The sequence below is a fragment of the Colletes latitarsis genome, chromosome 4 (assembly GCF_051014445.1).
Source record: "Colletes latitarsis isolate SP2378_abdomen chromosome 4, iyColLati1, whole genome shotgun sequence".
NCBI lineage: Eukaryota > Metazoa > Arthropoda > Insecta > Hymenoptera > Colletidae > Colletes > Colletes latitarsis.
This window is the reverse complement of record NC_135137.1, coordinates 37,644,535-37,668,107: the sequence shown is the minus strand read 5'-3', so window position 1 is coordinate 37,668,107 and position 23,573 is coordinate 37,644,535. Positions and strand designations below refer to the sequence as shown.

At 45.3% G+C, this 23,573-nt stretch overlaps 1 protein-coding gene and 1 long non-coding RNA gene across 14 annotated transcripts in view; one reads left to right on the top strand and one right to left on the bottom strand.

The window, feature by feature from the left end:
* Window positions 1–23,573, bottom strand: part of LOC143341438 (uncharacterized) — a 228,404-nt gene that overhangs the window by 182,260 nt on the left and 22,571 nt on the right. The gene's annotated exons all lie outside the window — the stretch shown is intronic.
* Window positions 12,198–16,428, top strand: LOC143340898 (uncharacterized). The gene is made up of 2 exons (XR_013079519.1): window positions 12,198–16,158; window positions 16,356–16,428. It is a non-coding gene; the product is annotated as an uncharacterized LOC143340898 (long non-coding RNA).

Below are 23,573 nucleotides of genomic sequence, written 5' to 3'. Positions count from 1 at the left end.
TTAAAGCGCTCGTCGCCAGTGATTATTTTAATCGTAATCATAAATCGTAACTTTGATTAAAATTTCATCAACATCATCGCGCAAAAATGTTCGAGAAACTTGACAGCCGCGTAATCGGAGTGACAAAGCAATATTCTTACGTAAATAACAATCTCGAATAACGAATAAAAGGTAAAAAACTGTTTAGATAAAAGACCCTGATTCTACGTTCTCCTTATCGAACGATAATTATTAAGAAAAGTACTTTTTACTTAAGTCAATTCACAGCAAAATTATTTCTACGCTCGAAATCTCAAAGCATGTGACACTTTCTACATAATTCGTCTTTGCTACAGATGTCTCTGTGAGTACTAATAACCTGATGTTCTTATTCAATTGATTGTATAAGATATTAGTTTTCCACGAGTTGAATAGAAATTTCCATACGGGTAATAAATGAGATATCCCGAACAGAGCAGGAAGTAATTAAACAACCTAACTTTCTATTTCATAGAATGAAATATTTCGCAAGGAACCGATGAAGAATATTCGATCGAGTACAATTTCAAATTCAATTTCACTAATCGTCAGCGTCGTTGACCCGCGGGAATAAAACGAACCTTAATGTGTCCGCGATTTAGGGGACTAATTAGCGGCGTCCCGGACTATGGGACCCACAATGCATGCAAATATTCGTAATAAACGAGGAAGAGAGAGACGGGCACCGGCGAACGGAGAATGGGAACGAAATAGGAGTGCAAACCGCGGTAATTAACGGTTATAAAGGCCGGCTCTCAATAAACAGGCACGAGCTGGCGACCAACGACACGATCTCCGCCGAGCACGAACTGACCTTTTTCTTGCTTCACTTTCGAAAATATTAACTGAGACGAGAAGAGACATCACGACATTGTCACGCTTCCCGCGTCGCGATCTTGTCGAAGATTTACGCGATCACCGAAAAATACGAACTGCCGACACGTGCTGATATTTGAGAACCACCGCGACACGTGGATCGAGTACGATCGCTATTTTAATTACATAGATAAACGCTAACGAGTTACGCGAACGAGTTGCGCGATCTTGTTGAGAGATCGTACAAGAACTTGGCGATATATGGCGAGCAAAATCATTTGAATAGTCCGTAGTACGGAAAAATAATTAATTCGTTAACGTTATTTTAAATAAATGAACAATTCGTTAGGTTTCAACGTGACTGAATAGTAATCGAGTCATCGTAGCAAAAATTGCGAATATTATCGGAATATAGAATCGTATTCCTTGCTTTCCAAAGAAAACTATCAAAAGTCATTTTGTTCTGTGTATCAATTTTACTTTCATGAAATCTGCCGTTTAATGTTCGTCCGTTCGCGGATCCCCGAGGATGCTATGCACGTTATTCGAATAAAATGTTGCCCGTCCGTAATTTTGTAAACAATCTTATCGATATTACACCGATAATCGGTGAGGCTACGTTTAAATCCCAGCAGGCTGAGAAGGAGCCGATTAATACCGAACTTTATCACCGACTCGGCGCAACAACCGCGGCCGCATAATCGAGGAACAAATTACATACGACGTAGAATGTAAAAATGGAAGTTTCAACAGGGTCATTCGTCCTGATTACGCCTCTAACAGTTCCTCCCTCCTCTGGCTCGAGATTATTTTCAGAAACGTGACTCCATACAGCGGTAATAACCTCCCGGTCCTAGGGTCAGCTAATTAACCATAATCTCGTTGCAAGTTTCTGCCGTCGATTATGCGGACCGGTCAGCACGCTGAGAGCATTCGGTTGCTTCGCGATTCCTGCATTTGCATAGTTTAATTGCAGAATCCGCCCATGAGTCTGTCGTCTAGCTGCTATCGATCGCTTCGTTCGAAAATTTGCTACGAAACCCAACGCAAAATTACCGGAAACTTTTAACGCTATCGTTAACGCTTCCGTGTCTGAAAAGACCGAGTGAAAAGTAAATGGTACCAGAATGAAACAGTCAAAAATCGTGGACTTTTCTGCGAGTTTTCGAACGGGACGGTCAAGCGTTGCGTCACGCGAAGCTGGCTCGAGGGACAGATTACGAGAGATTGCGCGAGGAAGGAAGCGATCAAAAAGCTAGGGTGGCAACCTTACTCGTTAGCTTTCTAATTGCAAACCAGTCGAGACTTTTCCGTTAACCGAGCAATTACGCGGACGATAGGACCTTTCATCTGCCTGGGTAACTTTGCCTCTAAGATCTATCATGGGAACAAACGGAATCGGATGCGCGAGACTTTGATCTCGTTTCCACGCTTCGCGAAACCATAACATTGTTTCGACTCTGGTAACTATTGTGCATAAGGTTCGATAATACACCATAGGCTCTCGTCTGCGAAAGATAAGCTTTCGAAGTAAATCCTTCGATCCGACAACGATCTGCTATTAATTATTCGTAGTATAACACAACGAAGACAACCTTTTTCGAAAAAAGGGAATCGTATATTGAGAATCAATGGCAATCGCGATAAAGGACGATGATTTTTACGAACCACCGATTGTCAGGAGATCGCTGGGAGGATTTTCCTATCGGTGGCCTCGATCTTCCGTCGCGTTGTCACGATATAATTGTTATTACGTGTCCATGAACGAGCACGAGGCATCGCGGCAGACACCACGACGCTCGTGAACACGACGATCGATTTAGCCAGGCATTGCTTCGTGCTAGATAATGTGTCGTGAACTTATGCAGTGCGGCATGTTCCATTTTCAACGACTAGTTTCGAAACGTTCCAGTTTCGCGAGCCCGTCGAAGGCGACGATCCTCGCAGAAAAATAATTTCCAGCGTAATTTCATTCCGTCGAGCGATTACGAATCGGCGTAGCCGTTCCAAGACCGGCTGCATCGTCGCCGTAACGCGTACCAGAGACCGTGAACTTGAGACGGGAAACGGGAAATATACGAAGACCGATTTCAAAATAATGTTTAACGTCCGAGGAAACAGTAGCACTAACCAGTTCTTACGAATGATAAAAATAACAGCCCGTGAGAAAGAAAAACTATACCGATCCAGGATACGGGTACACTTACGAGTGACACACAAATAAGCACGTTTTCCGTGCTGTTTTCAGTCAACAGGATCGTGCAAACACACCCAGCACCGAGATTAGAACGAAACTTTCTACAAACACCGCGAGGGGGGAACTCAAAGAAACCTCGAAAACATCCGAATATACTTTTCTAAGCGTCCGGCTCGTAGCAATTGGAAACCTTTCTTAAACAGTTCAAAATTTTAATTTCATTTCCTTTCCTTTGTGAAATTAACCTTGCGGTTCAATCGATATTTCTTCGAGGACCAAAAGGAATGAATAATTTTGTATCGACTATAGGAGTAGCTAACGGTCCAATCGATGGCCAAAAATAAATAAAAATCCTTAAGAACCGCGATCGAGTACACGTGCACCTATGCGGCACGATTCCCGAAGGAACGATAGGCAAGCACTTAATCCCAGAACAGGCTGAAACACGCTGAACTTATCCGGTAGTGACCCTATTGAAGCGTGGAATCGCAGAATGTAGAAATCCATCGAATACGCAACTCCGTGTGTACAATGAAACGGTGCATTGTGGGCGGACACGCTGTTATATCTGCATAGAAACCTTGTAAAGTCTGTTCTCAAAGAGCCGTGGCCGGGACACGTGGGCAACTGAATATCTGGTACGTGATAAAGATTTCACCATAGATCACGGGCTGCCTGAACGGGGAACGGTAGCCGCGGCGAGTCACGATTCGTGAATGAAATCCTCGAGGAACTCTTTTGTGCTCGGAGCAGGGCAGCGCGACTCGTTCCAATCGACCGAGCAGATTGTTGGAATATGGAGATCATTGTTTGCCGATGGACAACCAAACGCGCTAAAATAAATTTAACTTCTGGGTTAGACGGTCCCGAAGGTCTCGAAAAACTCTCGCCACGACTGTGCCCGATGGGCGATCCATAACTGTACTCGCTACGATCGTTAATACGATCTTGACCCTCTACCTTTTCTATAGAATCTCCGTGCATACGTTCTCCGTTTGTTCAAGGACCTAACTTCGTTCCTTGGAATATTGCAAAACTCGAGTACCAAAAACGGTGATTTTGGAGCGTTGCCCTTTTATCGAAACGGTACGCGTCGTTCGAGAAGCAGCGCCATCGCGTTTGTCCGGTTAAAAATAACCGAGCACATCGCGGCTACCGTGAAAAACGACAGCGTCTTCAGACGACGGACATGACGTCACTCCCGTGCCAAATACTTCAGCGGGCTCGTAACGGAAGTCATTATTTTTACCGCAGGTTTTTTTCCGCCGCGCGAGGATTCACGCTGGCACAAGCGTTACCTCGAAGCATGCCAACGCGAATCAATGAAAGCCTTCGTTCCTGCGCCGACTTCTGCTCCGCGTTCCTTCAGGTACCTTCGAGAACCGTCTCTCTTAACGACCTACATATTCACTTCTCGCGACGTGCATGCTTTTTGCGCGACTCACGTGATTAAAATTGAAACAAAGCGATACGGAGAAGACGCGGAAACACGAGGGAGAACCTGGGTACTCTTCATCGCGATATTTTGCCTTGGCGCCGATCTTCGAACGCGTTGAGATTAATGCTACCCTGCGACCTCAATAATATTCTGCAGAGTGCTCCTGAAGTCCTATTGCAAAACTTACACGGGAAAAAGGTACGTTGGGAAAAAAAGATTCTAATAAATGTGGATGTAGATTGTACGCCTAGATGGTTCCTGTCGTTTTCTACGTATTTCCAGCCAATTTTATTGTATTATTTTTAAAGCTGACCGACATATATCAGTAGTCGACATTGACCGCCTACACGTTGATCGACCTAATCGAACTGGTATCTAAGCAAAACAAACCAACCGGAACGTAAGACGATCTGTATAAATGGGTTAATCGTTTTCTAGCGATTAATCTTTTTTGGAGTGAACGTACGTTTGTATTTAGAAAAGGAAAATGCGAACTTCCGGCATTCTCACTTCGAGAACCGACGCGTAACCAATTTTGGAGCAGACTTTGGAACCATCGATATTCTCGTAGAGGCTACCACGAAGATCCAAGCAGCGCAAGAGGGTTCAGAACACTTTTGAATCGTAGAATTGCCCCTGACTCAGCATTGGGTAGCATTTCGAGGAACACGAGACACCGAAAGAGTGCAGAAAACTCGGGCAAGCAACGGACGCGAACGTCTCGAGGCTCGTCGGCTCCAAGGTACGTCTTCATCCAATTACGTCTGATGCAACCGGCCACGTCCGATGTAATTGACCACTGGAGGATACCCAGAAGTGTGTCAATTTAATGTCTCGATGACACGCGTCACATTGTTGTGAACGAACAGCAAGCGGCGTGAGTCACCTCGAATTTGCTGGCCGACGAATCGATAAGTCCCCGACGTTTCTTTCGCATTTTGTCGCCGATGGTCGGGTTGCAGACTCGCGGGAACCACGATGACGAATTGATAACGCCACGACCGGGTCGGTCCTCGATTAATATCCGAGGGAAAAGCACGCATCGTGCACCGAGAATTTACGATCGAGAAGGTGCCAGTGCAACAATGCGCGACTGTTCTTGCGTCAGTCGTTGAACGCTGACTCAGAGACTGACTGTGCACCAGAATGCAGGCGTCGTCGGTTTCAATGCATGCACGATCGTTGTTATTCTTTCTGACGCGTCGCACCGCGCCACCGAAAGTGCCCCAGATGTTCCACGGATTTAAATCGGGACGCTCGTTTTACGACGTCCGGTGCTCCAACCGATTTTATCCCTAACCCGCTCGACGGATGCATCTAGAGCTCCCGGAGGTTCCTCGAGAAGAATAACGAAAAGCTGATCGACGCGTTGTAAACCACGACGGACAAGCATAGGGACGCCCGTCACGAGACAACAGGAATATCTGAATATCAACGACTTCGAACCGATCAAAGGGGAAAACGTGAAGCGTAACTGGTTCGAATTTTGCATCGAGGGATTTGTTGGCTATGCATTGCATTCTGTTCGACGGGCAAGTCGTGCAATTGATTTCTTAGTGCTACGCCTGTGATTCGTAGTTGTTACTTCGTTCTTTCGTAGTCTTGAAAACGACAAAAACGACGTCCTAAGCCTTGAACGATCGATGCGGACGGTAAAAATATTCCGAAGAATTTGAATATCGATAAGTTCCCCGAATAGACTGAAAGGAACGTTCAGAATTTCGCGTAACCTCGTTGCACTCGTTCTGAAAGCGACTTTTGTCCAAGGCGAATTTCATGAATAACCGAACAGCGACGAATTATCATTTGTACGGGCGTGAATTATTTCGGTGTCGTCGACGACCACGTGCGCCGTTGACGCGACCTAACGTCAATAAGAAGAGCAAACAATGGCGACGCGAAAAAAGGAGTGAATACGCCGATGACGCGACGCCTCGAAGACACGTTCGCGTCCAGTTGCATCACAAGTGGAATCGAATCGAATAAGCAATTAGGACGAGCGATGCGATTAACTAAACGTTTTCTGGCGTAGCCTGTAGGGCTTCGTTTGTCGCAAGATCGAACGGAACCGCATTAAGTTTTTAGCTCGCAAACAACCTGTTCTTGCCACTCTGTCTCTCTCTCTGGCGCGCGTGCATGTTGCTTTACAGCGGGTCGATAAAACGTCGCTAATTCCGACCGGGTTTGCTCTAACGGGACACGTTTTCAAAGTTCCATCGACTCCCGGTCTCATCGATGGTATCTAGGCCCCTAGAGCAGCTGGTCGAGGGGGCTGTAGAGCCATCGATCTTATCCTACGTTCGCGACTTTGACCGAACGGAGGAACAGTAGCGACAAGTGTACCGGCGTGACAGGCTAAAGCGTGACGAAGCTTCTCGAAAGGCGTTCAAACTGGCGACGAAACGTGCAAAACGAGACCCCCGTCGACTCGAGAGGCTCTACGAGTCTTATGGGAAGCGCTATCGAGAAACGAAAAGCACCGAGAGAACGCGTGGCGATCCTGGGCCGAGTTCGCGACGACGACGACGACGACGACGAGAAGAAAGCGGCTGAACAGCGTGGAGAAGCCGGAAAGCGCTGGTGAAACAAGCCCCTCGGACAATGCGATTTGCCGAGTTCGATAGAAGCGTCCGAGAAAGCGTGGACGTGCAAAAAGGAAGCGGTTTTACCTCGAACGATGGTAGTGACAGGCCAATCGGAAGCATCGAGCTTCTTACAACACCACATATCGCGACCACGTGAAACGTCGGAGGAGGAAAAATGAACGAGAGCTGAATTTTCGAGAATGAACCGAGGCGTGGAGGCGGTCGTGTCGCGGCTCGTGCGTGGAAACACACACAATCGGTCCGACGGCTCGGTCGCAAGGGGGAGCGCAGTGAACTTGGCGTCGCGACGGACCACGGCGCCGGCAAATGGCGTCTGTGGTCGATAGACGCGTCGCTGGGTGGTTGTCTCCGTTTCGACGGATCGGGAGTTCGCAAAGGAAACCAGAAGATGGTGTTGGCCGAGGGTTGCTCGACTCTGCGACACCCACGAGGACCTTGGGACTCGTGCTCACTGTCTTTAGCCACGGTTATGCACCTTAACGTCACACTTGTCGCCATCTTTGTGACGTCAACGAGATCTTCGTCGAGACGTAGGGGATCGATTTTCTTCCTTACCTTCGGGAAACCTTCCTGATCGTTACCACTCGTTGCCAATTTAACCCAATTTGTTGCAAATAAATTGGTCGATGCACTAATCGTAGAATGAGATCGATGGGAGCGTTAAAATATTAATGCTTCGAAAATAACTATTCTCTGATTCCAAAAATACGCTAACTTTAATAAATACCTGAACGAGAAATTTCTGCGGCAATTGTCTGCGAATTCGACTATGCAACTAAATTTGTCCGACTTACCTGAAACAAAAAGAAAAAATCAAATTATATTACGCTGTACGTGTCGAAATAATAACAAGCCTGACCCAGTCCATGCCGTATCGTACGAGCAGAGGATTCGATCCTCGTAAGTCATGCTAACGTGAACGTGTAAATGTGTCTATCACGGAATTCGATAACGCGGACGCTTCAAACGTTCCGCTCGGGTTCGAAGGTTCCCCGATCGTAGATTCTCGGATCTCTTTTCAACGGTACGAGGCCTTCTAGGTGTGCGTTTAAATCGCCGAGGAGCGAACAATCGCGTGGGCAAAGTCGATGTTAACCTCGCCGGCGGACCTTGCTTTTAAAGCTAATCTGCGCGAACGCGGGAGCCCTAGCAAGTACGCCCCTGAGACCTCTGGTGCACGTAGCTACCGCGGTCGATCGATCGATTTATGGATCCGACCTCGCGGCTTCGGGATGGATCCTCCTCCGCGAATCGGCGCCAATGACGAAACACGTCGGGCGATTTGTGTGAATTTCGTTTAGACGCTCGTCTCACGGCAACGTTAACGACGATGCAAACAAGCCGGTAGCTCGAAAGATACGAACCGCTCTTACGTGTTCTGCCGTCTATCGAAATCTAATCGTTTCCAACGGAAGGGTCTATAATTTGAAGGGACGCGGAAGAACGCTGGGTAACCCAAGAACTGCAAGCACTTTACGAAGCCAGAAACTTTTCTCCGCGAATCGAGTTCGTTCGGTATCGATTAAATAGGGCGTTGCGACTGTGTTGGGAAATCCTTACGACCGTGTGAGTAAACTTTCCTCGGCTCTTCCGTTTTCTGAGAGGCCGTGTTTATAAAAGACAGCTTGAAACGATCGTACACAATGTCCAATTAGAGATTGTAGCCTGATAAAAAAAGGGAGAACAATTAAGGTCCATTTATACCGTCGACGAGCACTTAATGAAAAGTCTCGTTGCCCATATATGGGTATCGGTGTCTCCCGGTCGAATTACATCATAGATTTTTCCAAGGGTGGCTCGTAAACGGATGAACGTACTGGGAGGAGACTTTTAAAGTGTACAGCATAATAAAGACGAGGCGAATAAACGTCGAACGTATTGCAAACAGCGTGGCATTACAGGGACGCGGATGTCGGAAGACAGCAAACGTCGAGCAAAAAGCTAGGACCGAGCAGGACTAGATCCAGGCCGAGGAGGGACGTACCATAAGGGCAACGAGACGCGAAATGCCATAAAAGCACGTGGACACGAGACTGACTGCCCTGGACAGGAATAAGACGAGGTGAACGCACCCGCGTCCTTTCAGAGTCCTTTTATATATCCGATCTACTCTATTCTACACCGTGTACCATTACTCTCCATTCCCTCGGTTATCGATTACTTGGGTTACGAAGGCGACGCGTATTATTTTTACTGTATTCGTGCCTCGCAACACGTGTCTTTAACTCGATTGCCTGTAGAAAAATGCAATCCACTCTGCGCTTAAAACGTACAGGTTCTCGCGATTCGTTAAGGTTACGAAAATCCAATCGATCGGATCTCCGATAAAAAACTAGTGCAGTTATGAGTAATGAAATGTTACGTTACATAATATCGGGTACGATGTATGTCCCTTTAATGTCTCCATCCAGTGGATATTTTAAAATACCTAATAGTAAACTACGTCGTAAGATATTTCACTCTGTAATGGAAAATTATAATTTCATCTTTTTATCCAACGAGTATAAACAATTGCCTATAAACACCGATGGATATATACTCGAAGCGGATACAATGTACATAACAAGTGCAGAGCAAGTTTAAACACACTCGCGAAATATTTACTCGCCCGACCGCTCGACTGCCAAAGGCAATTTAATTACGCATACATTTTTAAAGCGTCTGTAACGACTCGGGCGTCTGAAATCCACAGGAACTCGACGTTCCACGCCGACTTAAATACGTAATCGGCATTAAGCTAACGCAACGCAAACCCCCCAGTCATTGACACTTCAAATTCACTTCGATAATACGATTAACAGTTTGGTAACAGCCTATATATTAGAATTTAGCAGCAATGCTAAAGGTCGGAAGAAGAATTTAAGCGGAAAATAAACCAACGTTTGTACGAATCAAAAAAAAAAGATGCAGGGAAAGTAATAACCCAGAGATTCCATAATCGATCAAGGTGATTATCGTCGACAGATTCGTGGATAATTGTAACATTTACGTTATTGGGCTCGAATTTCAGGCTGTTGGAGTATTTGAACAGCTTCACGATAAGCGTATCGGTGCTGCTTGGCGCAGGTTCGTCCGTGTGCACGTCAGATCGCGGCACGGCTGGATTAAACGAGCAAATTACGGGTTTGCAGTGGACCGGGAGGCCTCGCGAGGAGAAAATAAAGAAAGTAGAAGCATCGGTATTCCGGTGGATTCCATGGGTACGCGGACATGGCCCAGGGTCTGGCTAATTTATTGCACCCGCTGGAACCGAGCGTAATTATCTTCGTGCCAAAATCCTCGAACGCGTGCCCCCTTCTGCCCCGAACCGCACCGATATCTTCAAGAAACCGTTCCTGGTCCCTTCGCTGCTTCACAATCCCTAAATACAGTAATGTCATTCGGATTGTTATTCGATTTCGAACCGGGTTCCAACAACTCCGAAGAACAGATAAACTACGTCTCTCGACTTTGTACACATTAGAATTGGAAGATACAATTAACATTTTAACAGCTTATGACGTACTTAATGTGCGTAAAAACAAGTTTAAAGATTCGACGATGGCTAAAAAATAGCGAATAAAAAGTATGGAACAGTCGATCAAGTAAATGAATTTCATTTCGACGCCAGTTAGCAGCTCCATAGAAGAAGATTCGTTTCGATGTCTCGGGCACCCCGAGTAATTTCGAGGGGGTGGTCGATGGCCGAAGACCCACCGATTGGCTGTTGGAAAATTTACGACGAGGACTGTCGCGCCAGCGGTTTGTTCTTAGCACGAGATACGAGACTGTAATAGAGGAACCGACTTAGCAAAAAAGGTCTATCCAAAAGAGGGCAAGTTTCCAACCCGCTTAGCTATACATATTCAATAAACCTGAATTAGTGACAGTTTTCTCAACGCGGATCTATTCCATTTAACTTACAATAGGGAGTACGTGTCGATGCACAAAGAAATATTTTTATATTTACACATTTAATTCCTGTTATTTACAATAATCCAACAACCTCCACAATTCTATACCTGTCGGATTACCGGAGGTTCTGTAGATATATTTTATAATTCGTAAAAAATATTAAATTAATCCAGATGTCTGGACCCTAGGTGGGACATGATATAATCGTGGGAGACGGGTAGGGAAGATGGTTTCCGACGATGCGTCGATAAGATAATCGGGAAACGAATCGCGCAGTGGCCTCGAGGGATGCGCTGCTTCGCGGAGAGCACCGACGCAGGAATTCTAGGAACACTCGAGCAACGGGGTCGGGGGAAAAAGCTGTTGGAAGAGGACTAATTGAGTTAAGAGGCCTGGCGCGTCAATTGCGGGTAGCTCGGCGTTTCCATTTTCTCGGTGTCTTGGAAAAAGGTGGCTAGAACAGTCGGGGAAGACAGAAATTCCGCGGGGTTCGTTGAAATCGTGAGAAGCTCGACGATAATAGGACCGAAGAAACGCAAATAAAAGCCATCATCCGGTGTTATCGACGATGAAGCTAATCGCGAGCTTCCTGGGTGCCTCGCGACTCCGATAAGAGATCCATCCGTGGATCCTGACGTAATCTTATCCGGGCTCGGTCCACTGCGGATTCGCCGTTACGAAAGACGACTATCTGACAGAATTCCAGGAGGATCGTTCACCGTGTGGCTAAATATACCGGGCGTTGCATAGTTCCGTCGTGGAATTCCGTCATTCCTCCGGCGCGATTTACAACAAAGTCGAGTTCTGTGTATCCGCGTCCTTGTTTCTGCGGCATCTCGTCTGCTGAAACGGTCGTCGAGCGTGAAAACACGCGGAACTCGCGGAGACGAAGAGAGGCACACGCGCGCCGAGCGATATATTTGCCAGGTTATAGCATTCGGGGGGGGTAATATCTTGCAATAATGCTTCTCGAGCATTTCGACCGGCCGGAGAAATCGAGGGACAAACCCTCCGACGTTGGACTCTTCACCTTTCGTTTTCTCCCTAGTCACTCCCACGCGTGGTCTGCCCGTTCGTTTTACCCTTAGATACGTACGACGACAACAGTCGTCCAGATATTATTCTTAACAGTCGAGGGTCGTGGCGGACGCGTCGATCGATCGAGGGGTATGTTTGGAACTCGAAAAATTAGATGGTATTTGACATTTTTGTCAGGGGGGACAAAAGCACACCGACGGAAACCAATTACCTCTTGAAAGATGAAAATGGTAAGTTTTGAAAAGACAAATTGGCGTGAAACGAAACGATTGACGCTATTCACGAGAACCGTGACGGACAATGAGAGCCGCGTGTCGATCGTAGGTCAGATCGGCAAAGAACGCGGGGCTTCGCCGTGGAAGTCGTTTGACGAGGTAGTTATCGTTCGTAAATCGTCATTACTGTTACAGCACGTTACAAGCCAGCTACCGGCCGTGCGTTTTTCTCGATCCTGGCGGCCGGTGTCGCGATAAAGCCTTGCCTGGATCACGGTCATTTACCATCGTGATTTATTCTATGCCTCGGGATCTCGTCTTACTTCGCGCCGACAGGGATCTAGTTTGAACTGGCGACGCGCGTTGAACGATCGAGATAATCGATCAATAAACAACACCGTCAAAAACACTGTTATTATCTCGAATAAATTCTTGATTTTCGAATCCCGTGCGCGGCGTTTTTGCGCGCCGGTTCGCACAATTTACATATCGTTCGAAAGATCGTACGGGTTACCCGGCGGAAAAACGGATAAAACGCAAGCAAAAACTTCGACGGGGGGAAAAAGGTTAATTCGATAGCGCGTCGCCCGCTGTGTAATCCAAGACGCGAGTCGTTTCTAAAACAGGCTCATTATATTATTAGCGTTAGTCGACGATTACTTCGAATCGTCGGCTGGAAGAAACAGCTGAGTTTCTTGCGCGTGTGCACCTTGAAAGCGCCAAGCCACGTTTCAGGGTAACACGCTCCGCAACGGAATTACACACGAGACGCCGCTAGCGAGCCGACGAACGAATGTCGAGGCAGCCCCGATGAAAAGCAACAAGACTCGCCCCGGCTGTTTGCTATTTTCGCTCTTGGGCTTTCCAGAACCTGACCCCACGACTACATTCCTTTCAGCGAGCGCTCTCCTCGCTGCCCAAAAACTTGCTCGCGAGACGTACGACGACAATGTCTCCGCAACGAGACACAGACCTACGGTTATTCAAGGCTGACGAGAACGAGGAACGTTTTATTCGCTGCTCGCCAAAATTAAGGGATAACTCCAAATTATTCAGATATTACTCAGATATACTAGTTACGCAGAAGAAAGGTTTACGACTGCACTCGATAAGATATCAACGCTTTTATTACGCACGAAAACAAATGAAGGTTTGCTACAATGAGTTTTGGCGTCTTGTAAAAACGTGTGTGATTCGAGGAACGAACGACTAGAGAATGGGGATGACCAACTAAACTGGATTTCGCCAATAAAGCCGCTGACTGCGTCAATAAAATAAACCAAGCTATTCCGAGCACGATGGTCTCTCGCAACAATGAGAGAGAAACGGAGCACAGGAAGCTGATGAACGATAGAGCAGGGAGCTCAATTTTGTCCGGCGTTTGTTCGCTCCGGTGTCTTCGTTACACCGTGAATTTCCAATAGGAAACTTCGCCTCCCGCTATGGGAACCCCGAGGTCTCGTGGTTCCATTTTAAGGAGGGCAAGTTCAAGGTAAGCCACGGAAACGGAAATACGTGCTCGCGCAACAGAAAGAGATAACGCATCGGTGGCGCGTACGGTGAAACCAGTCGGCCGGATTAAAGCGCGAGTAACACTCGATAACTCTGGTTATACAAGAATAATCGCGGATTACGGATACGTCTGATAAGGTTGTATCTACTTTGTGCGAAACTCGACGAACCAGCGCCACCGTTGAAGCATCGATGAAAGGAACGCTCGTGCATAGCCTACGGTTCGACGTCTGCAATTTGTTGCGATCAGAAGCGTCCTCGATTCGCGGAATCGCGTTCATTCTAGCACGATTCTCCATCGTCTCGCGACCGATGCCTCAAGTATCACGGTTCCAACCATTATGAAATCAGAGCTATATTTAATCGTCACGGTACGTACTCTGTAATTGCCAACAATCCCAAGTGTTTGCTAAGCTACTAATCGACCTCTTTTATCAGTCGAAATACTTCAGTATTCCCATACGTGGCTGGTGTAGTAAAAACTGGCGCAGTAGAACGTCGACAGATGCAACCTCGATACTTGCACGCGAACCACGTTCGTTGCGTTTACTGGTAGGGGGGATGCACGGATCGTACCTCGAATTTGGTACATAAAAAACTGTAAACGAAAGAGTACGCGTTACAACGAGAGCAACGAGATCACCGTTAAGGATGGTTCCGATTCTACGAATTCCAGCTCGATGACCGATTTTTTGCGGATCCGATAACGGTACAGAGCCCAGGTGAAAGTACAATGACAAACAACGCCGTCTAAATCGTTGGTAATCTCGAAGAATAGCTCTAACGGCCGACAGTGATCTAGTGGCCGGCGCGTGCAACCGGTTTTGATCGCAGACGCGAAAACATTGTTCGCCGGTATAGAAATAAAAAAAAAAAAAAGAACATCGATCGACGATAAATTCCACGAATGGCCCCGGGATCTGTGCATTCGCGCGAGCAGACAGTCCGAGGAACAAAACTCGAAGATCGCTCGTTTCTATTTTCTATATAAATTAAACGTCGAAAGGTGACGGTTCGAGACTTGTCCGCGCGAAAAACCGCCGCGGCTTTCTCCGCGGCTGATATATCGATGCACGGTCTAATGCCGCGTTTCATAATCCTTTAATGCTACCCGATAGCGGCGATAATCATTTATTATTCGAGGAAATACGGTTTGAAAAGGTCGCGTGCGAGCCGGCAGCTTGTTGCCTGTCGAATCGTGAATTCCACGGGGTTTGATACCGATTCCACGCCACTCACGAATGTCAAACGGCAACGATTATTGAATTTTCTCTCCTTCTAGAGCCTCCGAGTCGACGGAGACCCGCTCTCAGCGGAAGGTAAGAATAAAAATGCGTCTGGAGGTCTCAACGACGAGAGAAAAAGTCGTCGCATCGAGTTCGAAACGTTGAAACGTTCTATCGATCTTCGAAACGACTGTCTATCGTTCGAACACGCGGGTAAAAAAACGGAATTGAATCGCTACGAACGTCCTTGGTAGGAAAGAACATTATAGTAGTCCCACTAGCTTCACGGAGGCCGGTTTATCTAAGCGAGTTACGGTTTCTTGCCGCGGGCAAGATTATTTTGAGCCGCCTCCCGTGAAAGAATTCTCCGCGGGCTGAACGTGGCGTTGAAATTTTCCCAAGTTCGCGCGCGGATACTACCTGTATCTGGTTGAGTTATTGCACGGCGAGATATCCTTTTTACGACACGCGGTACGACATAATTCAATATTTATTTCCACACTTTCCACCGTCGTGAATCTAACTTGGCCGCGAGTCCCGCCGCAAATGAATTATTCTGCGACGGAGTTTCTTGTAAACGACGATTCAAAGGCGATAACTTGGTTCGACGAGCGGCGTGAAATATTAAAACGAGAGAAAAAAACAAGGTAAGACCAAAGCAAAACGCTATCACGGCGAAGGGGCACGTGAACAAGGTGGAAGCTGACGCAACGTAAATTAACGCCGGTGGAAGATTAATGTTACTCGATTCCGTTGTAATGAGAATAGCAACGAGTAGCTTGTCCCGTTTAATAGTACGAACGTTAAATACGTAATTTCTTGATTATCGGAGAAAACAATTGCAGTTTGCTTTTGCCTGGCACTCGATACAACGCAGACGCTCCAAGTAGAAGTTTCGAGAGCGTATTTTACAACGAACCGGTAGAATTTTGTTGGACTGTTCGAACGTCACTCGATCCTGCATCGAAGAATACATCATCGATGACTACTGGAAACTCGAGAGCTTTGTTACAAGTACCTCTCGGGTCTCATAAGGAAGGACAAGGCACCACCGTGGCGGACACGTCAGGTGGTACACGAGGGACACCGATCGAGTGGCTCGAGAATCGTAACAAAGAGATCAGGATCGATGAACAAAAACCAAACGGCGTAGAACAAACTCGATCTCGCGCCAAAGACTTCCAATTCCTGGTAGAAGGTAACAAGTTTTAATCGTAGAATTAATTTACTCTTACTGATTTTCTTTATAATTTCTAAGCCACTTGAATTTACTGAAGACACTTTTCTAGGTATTTTTTAACTGCCTGCTGGTACCGTCAGCATAATTACAGGAAAATATAAATCATAACGAATAGAGCAAGAGAAGATAATATTAACCACGTATTATCATTGTAGGTGCACGCGCATGAGTTCAAGCTAGCCGAATGAAACGAAGCGTCACGAGAACATCCGATGATGTCAAGCCGCGAATCAGTATGCATGTATCGTCATACAAGAATAAACACAGTGTTCTTGAACCGTCTTCTGTTTTAATTATCCTTTTCGTCCTCCGTGGTAAAGTAAAGATTGATGGTGATTTAGAATTGTGAAAATTTAAAAAAATTAACATCTAAACATGGGAATTATGGTAATAAATTTTTGGAGGAAAAGGGTACTTCCTCGATACTCTCATAGTGTGAGAGACAATCGAAAGAATTTGCAGTGAGGGAAATAACAATATGGCGAAACCATATGATTCGTCCATCCGGTCCGACGACCTAGACCGAGTGGCGAGACGACGGGTTACGAGAGGCCTTCACCTCGACCTTGAAGAGCACCGACCGTCCTAGCAAAGGCGAACCGGACGGACAGACGGAGGCCTTTACCTGCTACGAGTCTGTTCGACTCGCCACGTAAGTATAATGCACGATTTCCGCGCTTATGTAAGTCGAGGCATTTTATCGTGTACGCGTCATCGTCGCGAACGGTGGTCCCATCATTGTCTCCTCCTTTTGTTGTTCGGTGCCGTTCTCCTTTGCCCCAGCTTTTGCATAACTCCGACACTCCTGTTACGAGAGTTCTCGCCGAGTTAATTATTAAGTCGATTACCGAGGAGCTTTCGATCACGCGATGCTCGGTGAACTCGCGCGCGAGCATTATCCTGCGAAGGATATTTAATCTTTGATGCGAAATCCTCTGGCGAACGATAATATAGCGGCTTTTTAGCTTAGCACTTTTGAGAAACCTTCACGAAGGAAATTACCTAGAATTCGCTAGGAAAATGACTCGATATGCATAGCATAAATAATAAATATTTAAAGAAGGGTACCTGTGTATATTTTCTGTTACAAGGGACGAGTAATGCGGTTAATGGTTGAAAGTGAATAAAAAGTAATCGAAGATCGTTATTAATAGTAATCCATCAAACTCTTCGCTCAGTCGAGTCGATAAACGACACGCGAAGGAAGAGATCTATGCCGGAGCATTCATCAAAATTATTACTTCTGAACTGATCTTATGTTCTAAGCTCGGAATGAATAATTTCCATGAATATACTCGTTTTCTTTCGTGTTTAATATACGTCGCAAGAGATCAGTACATCCGAAGTCCTATTATGAACAGCCGATAAGAGTTTCCAATTAAACACAATGCACACAACGGTGCTCCCTTTAAGAGCAATTGCCGGCAATTACACGGTAACTTATAGGAATTAACCGACTACGCGTCTACATCGTCCGTCGTTGATTGAATTATTACGACCGTAGAGAACCAATTGTAATTTTGGCTTCGGGCCGGGTCGTTATAAGTTCCTGTAATTTTCAATTACCCAGAACACGACACAGTGCAATAAAGGCATTGTAAACATTCCATCACGAACGCAGAATCACGCAGAACCATCTAACAACGTTCTTGCTTCGACGTATACTATTTCACGACTAAGGGAAGAATTTAGCTTGACACGTCGGCATTTGGAAAAACGCACGCTGTCAAATAAACATGACAGAGCCTCCTTTATCCCACAATTCGTCGCTGCTACTCCAACATTTCCCTGTTCGAGCTTAACGTTCTTGCAGAATATCTCTCCTCCTATTCAAAGATTCTTCTATAAGGGCTAAAACCAAAGAAATATTCGTACCCTCGCGATTATCGAGTTCAGAATTCCAAAGAACGCATAAAAAATTTACTAAAACGTCCCTTCGATGTTTCCTCTAATTTTTCCGCTTTGTAAAAAATCTTTCATCGTTTCTTTTACCCTTCGTATCAAGTTTTACAGGTTTGGGTTCACTAGTTTTGGCGACGAAAAAATTCTCGGGAAATTTTGTAATTTTTTTCGCGTTCGAAATCAGAGTCACCGCATAATACGGATAATGGAGGTTCCGTGGTATTGGCTCCCGAGTCGCACTCGCCTGGCTGGATTCCATGTTCAGGGTCGTCAGGAGCATTTACTCGTTCCGACGACTCGATTCGAGTTCTCGACCTTCACCTTCTCGACGTTGACCGTTCACCGAAAACGGTCATGTCCGAGTACGGAGGAGCTCGACGCCTTTTTCATCGCGGTGATTTCATTATCTCGACGGTCTGGCCTAACCGCGGCGTACGATTCCACGACTTTCAACGTCCCGAGACCGCCGTGCAAACACGTCGGAAGCAAACCCGTACACGCTTCGCTGATAAGTTATCGAACGACCGTACGGGACTAACTTCTACGATGGATGGTATATATTGCCAATAATCGCGGGCAGAGATAGCCGATGAGTCACGATCAGAAATCACAGTAACTACAGATCGTTTCGTGCCTAATAATCGTCGGTTACGTAAGTACGTAGCAAAGTTTGCAGCTTCGCGATAACAGAAACTACGTTCCCGCATGCGACGATTATGTCATCGATCGTTGTTCCTCTCCTGCGTTACAAACGAATCGCTAATAAGAAGCACGGAAAAATGTAATCCCTTAAAACGTACAAAATACTTAACCGGATAGAAATCTCGAAGATTAGGAAATACAGGTTTGGCTACTTAATGTAAAATCCTGTTAGATATATACGTATGGCGTTGCAGTTAAAGTGATAAAAAATCGAGTTATCATCGCGAGCCATTAGTGTATACCATGGAGAAGACCACCCGTAAAGTAGACGAACGAGTAGAAAGGGAACTTCAATCGGGCGAGTAATTAGCGCCGGAAGTGTTCGTCGATTACTATTATTTATTATTGACGGTGCTATGCCATTTGTTTTGAGCATTGAGAGTTATTACCTCGAAATCAGAGAAAAATTTAATATTTGGGAATTTTTTCTGACTGTACCGGAATGTTTAATATAAATTTATTTGCCAGTCTTCACATCAAACTGTCGACCTATATAGAAAATGGAAACGTCCTCGAACAACGCGATTTCATTTTGAAGACGGTATTTCTCCTTAACGAGCGAGCATCTAAAGTGCAACTAATTTGCGAAGCTATTAGAATGCATCGATGGATGCAAAGATCTTTCAAATGACGAGCATCGAACAAAAGTTAACGGATTCGCTAACGGGATTCGTCACATCTGCGCGTCCGATCGATTTAAAATAAAATGGTTTTACATTCAGTAGATGGTGCTTTGGATGATGATTTAAGTCAAATAAATCATTATAATGAGAAGTCTAGAAGGAATATTGAATAGTTAAATTCAAAGATGTTTGAATACCGTTTAAAATGTTATGAATAAGCATTGTGCCTGATAACACAGAAAGTTCGAAAGCGGGAACGTTTATGGAGGCCAACATTGAATTATAATCGTGACAAAATATGTCCATAGAACTCGATCGTAACGATCGCGAATGCGTCGGTCAGAACTAGGTTACAGTAAATAATATTAAGAGTTTTATGACAATTGAAATCCGAGGAGTGTCGCGTTATGAGTACAAGGTCCTTGAATGCAGCGCATCTTACGTTTTGAATGTGTGATGCATAAATTAGAGATTTTACGACGTAAAAATGATCCAGGTCGCATGTTTTGCTCCTTTCGCTGAGCACGATTAAATAAGAAAAGCTATAAACAAACCATTTTTAGATATTCAATAAAATGCAATTCTTCTTCGTAAAAAAACGTTTAAACAGATCGCATGTAGTAAAAAGTAGTTAACAAACATAATGAAAGAAATGGCCCTGGATGAGACCAATGCGGTTCGTACCAGATAAAATAGTACACGAACAATCAGTTTCTTAATATCGAACACGGACTCGCTAAGTGTCCGAGTGATTAAAGAATCTACATAAGCAAAAACTAATGAATTACTACAGCATGTCAGAACCGAGTAAAAAGTGTAAGATAATGGACAAGAAAGTAACGAGCCGATTTCATCATCGATCACAGCCACTCATAGGAAACGCTCATAGTACTCGCCGAAACTAACAAATGATTAATCAACGTAGCTTTTAAAATCAATCCTTCCGATATAAAATCTTTCGTTAATTCAAGATTGAATAACGCTAATATCGACGAAGATTGGTTGAAACGCAAAACTAACACGAGCTCATCGCCTGACTCTGAATTCTTTGCTTTTCTCGTTGACGGTGGCACTCGTCTCCTCGTTGACGATAAATAATGCAGCGGATTCGCAACAGTGAATAAAAGATTCATGTGTCAGAATACGAGACACGGAAGGAACACGTGAAAAAGTACGATCTATGATCCGTGGACGTCAATCTTCTATTGAAAGGGGGAAAAACCACACCGAAAAACTCATAAATATGAAAGCAATAACTTATGTTGAGTACCGTAAGAGCAACAAGGTCTCTTCTTGTACAATTCTCTGTGACCTTTTCAGCGACGATTGTCATCGGGAAAACGAGGGAAGCGTAATTTTCTTATCGTAACAATTTCCAGGCCACGTGCGTCCTTGGGCAACGTTCCGAGTCGACTTTTCTCAGCATTATGCATTGCATAGTTGAAAAATTGGAACGCAATGAAACCGAGCGTAATAAATCGAGAAGGATTCAGCCGTGGTCACCGGAAGTGACGTTCCACCGGCTGGTGTGAGCGATGCAGATAAGGGAGACGATTAAACGAGCCTCGTGTATCGATTCCACGAGAACGATAACGGGCCGATCGATGATCGTCGGATTAAAGAAAAAAACGCGCCGATGGCAGTGCACCCGGGAAATTAACATGCAGCTCATTGACATCGGGGTACATAGGTTGAAGGATCGTGCCAACGGCGGAGGCAGTCACACCCAGCTGACTAAAGTGACGTTAAGTAGGCCTTTGCATTTAACATCGTTGCCCTCCACGCGTCGCCGCGTTGGCCGACTGGATAACTTGTTCGTTCCGGGCGTTCTACGAAGGTTTATGTCTATCAAGTTTATGTAATCGGGTAATGGAACGTGGGCGAGGTCGTCCATCCTGCCTTTCCTCGCGTCTTTCAGCGAACCAAGACCTCTGAAACGATCTATTGTAGACGTCGATGAACGTCTGATGGATTCGTCCTGTTCGTCGCGTGGAAAAAGCTCGAGCGAACGACGAATGATCGAGCGTCTTCCTGGAAGCACGAAGCTACCGTTTCGATACTCCAAACGAAAATGAAACTCCTAAGAAACGCGATCGCTAACCCTCTGTAACCCAAATTATTAGGGATCCCGATTGGGGAAATGAATTTGAGCAAAGACAAGCTTTGTAATAGTGAAACTTTAAAATAAACATCGATTTTCTATTTCAATAACGTAACGATTTAATTATTTTAATCTGCTACAAAATGTACTATGTACTGTTGTTCATTAGCATTGAACAGATCCGAATAGATAACTCACGTTATTGAAATAGAAAATCGTTGACTTTGAAAGCATTGATCTTTGGACCTACACTCCTGCTCAAAAGTTATAAGAAATAATAAATAATACGAAGGCCCACGGTTCCACGCTCCTATTAAATTTATCGAGAGATTTTCCCATCGTTTATATTTGCCAGCAAAAACATTCACTTTTTCTATCTGGCTGGTACGCCTCGACTGCTTCTACAGGTTATACGAGTCTTCTATTTCAAATTACTTTATTGCATGCTAATCATCGTATGCTTTACTTTCCCGTTGGATAATTAATTTGACACGGTACTCACAGCTTTTTGCACTACAGATCGAACGCAGGAGCTTAAAATTAATAGTTTTATGCCGATTATCGTTAAGATCGTAATTCGATACGAATAAAACAGAGCTGCAGAAAACGAATTGCTCGTGGAATTTATATGCGCGATAATCACTTTCAAACAACTCAAGTTATATAAAAAATGATTGTGTTAATTTTAAATACTGCAATTTACATACTGTAAGTAAGTAATTTCAAACTTTTGAGCGATAGTGTACGTTGACTGTTCATTATTCGGCCTAATCTAGGAATAAATTATTGCAGGCATAACAAATAAGAAACGCTTTTAGAAAGCCGTGAATGTCGAGTTCAAAATTCTTTTTAATAGCGTCTGCCACGCTGAGGACCTTTATAATGACGCTGTTGGTCAACCTATTCGTGCAGATCTCCCACAATCGCGTTCCAAATTGCAATTTAATCGCATTCGATCGTGCAACGTTACTGAATAAGTAATTTCGCGGAGCACAATAGAGCACCCGCGAAGGTGAACGACCCGGAGGGATCGCTGCCGATCTCCAGGGAAACGTTCTCAAAGGTTTCCTCGTTTGTCAGCGTTTGATCCGCAGCGAGGATTGCACAACGGTCCAACGAGGAGAAAGCCCCCAAGGCGAGTCTCTCTGTCCACGTGGGTGGTTTGGAAAATGGGTCGCCCCCCATTGTCTCGAACGAGAGCTTAACCGTGGCACTTTTTGATTATCGGACAGGTCCGTCGCGAATTCGTTACGGCTCGTTCCGCGATTTAGCATGCCTAAACAACGACGTCCGATATTATCGATCATTCGGGGTTAAGCGCGACCAGATTCCAACTGTCGCAAATTACGAGCCGCCTATCTCTGATCCGACAAGCGACTGACTGCCGTACACGGGCAAAAACGCGGACAGGGTAAAAATGCCAGTGGTTGACCGTGTACCTGTAGTCGACGCTTCCAGAAAAAAAGGATGAAAGTAGGCGAGGGACCCGACGATCGCGTTTGCGATAGAAAAGCAAAGTATACGCAATCCTAACCACGTTGATGTTTCCAAACAATATGCATTGTATCCGTTGCAATATCAACGGTGAACGTTCATAGTGAAACAGGTAATTGCGTCAAGATGGGTCACTTATGACCCGCACTTGTAAATTCTCCGAGCCATTTTTAGCTTCAGAAAAACGAGGCAGCAAATGGTACGCGGAACAGAAATTAATTTCTCAATTCGCAAACAGGAATCCAACACGTGTAAACAGTGCAAATTAACCGAAAGGAAACGCGACACCGTAAACGTGTTCGTCAAGAAGGAGAACATGTACCGTTTGAGCTTATCGAAGGCTGATTGGAATTATAACCGACGCATTATCGGCGATCTTGATTAGCAACGTCGAAAGCAAATGCGTCGTTCGTCTCGTTATCGGTTACCTCCGAGGCACTAATTAACTCTCGGTCTGCCCACAATTATTAGAACCTGTCATTAACGAAAATGGACTCGCGAACGAAGAAGTTCGCGGCGACGCGCTCATTAAACTATATTAGTCGTCGTGC